Genomic DNA, 944 nt, shown 5'->3' on the forward strand with positions numbered 1-944 from the left:
GAGAGGTATAAGAATAAGGTAAACATTAAAATTTTTCATTATATCTCTCTAATAAGATATGATTTATACTCCCTCAGAAATTAAGCGAATGATATATTAAGCAATGTCACTAGGGTATTTTAATAGTATTCCAAGCTCAAGCTTTATACAAAAGTTAGACAAAGGGACTAAAACGTTTTAGCCCTTACCTCCAAAAGAAGTAAGTGTCTTGCACTGAAAATCTTTTACAAATTATTTCTTATCCTAACCATGCAGGATCATTCATACTATTTGAAAAAAATAAAAATAAAAAAGATAGCAATGTCATAATCGGTAAGCAATTTCTACTGGTTAATACGTATTCATAATGAAATCTCATTTTATTTATTAATTTGCATTAGTACAAAAAAAAGAGGAAAGAGAGAGAGAGATGAAACGGTAAAAGTTTAAGGTCACAGTGGAAGACTCAGATCCAACATTTTGCGCTCTTACTTTTGTCCTCATCATCATTCTTTTTCTTGTCCTTACCATCTTTCTTCTCACTATCATCATCCTTCTTCCTTTTATTACCATCGTTTTTCCCTTTATCATCATTATACATAAGGTGAGTAATGGTTAGGACGAGCTCGAGACGATATGCCTATAACATATCGATTAATTCATCCACAATATTGACATGAACAAAGACTCTTCGCGCTAGTATAGGGAGAAAACCTTGCAGCACAGCGCCATCGAGAAAAAATAACAACAGACTATAGAAATCCTTTACATTTAGCAAACCAATAGGTTTCTAATACCTGTTTTGTTGTGACAATGAAACGGTAGTGAAGATTTCTTCTTTGGTTTTAAATCGGCCGATCAAAGCAATGAAAACATAAACATGGTTATTCAATTCAAAAAGTCTTTCACGTGTATTAGGGACAATCCTTGTGTTCAACAGATTGGGTAAGATTTTGATTTTATCT

This window comes from Citrus sinensis, chromosome 3 (assembly GCF_022201045.2).
Source record: "Citrus sinensis cultivar Valencia sweet orange chromosome 3, DVS_A1.0, whole genome shotgun sequence".
Lineage (NCBI taxonomy): Eukaryota > Viridiplantae > Streptophyta > Magnoliopsida > Sapindales > Rutaceae > Citrus > Citrus sinensis.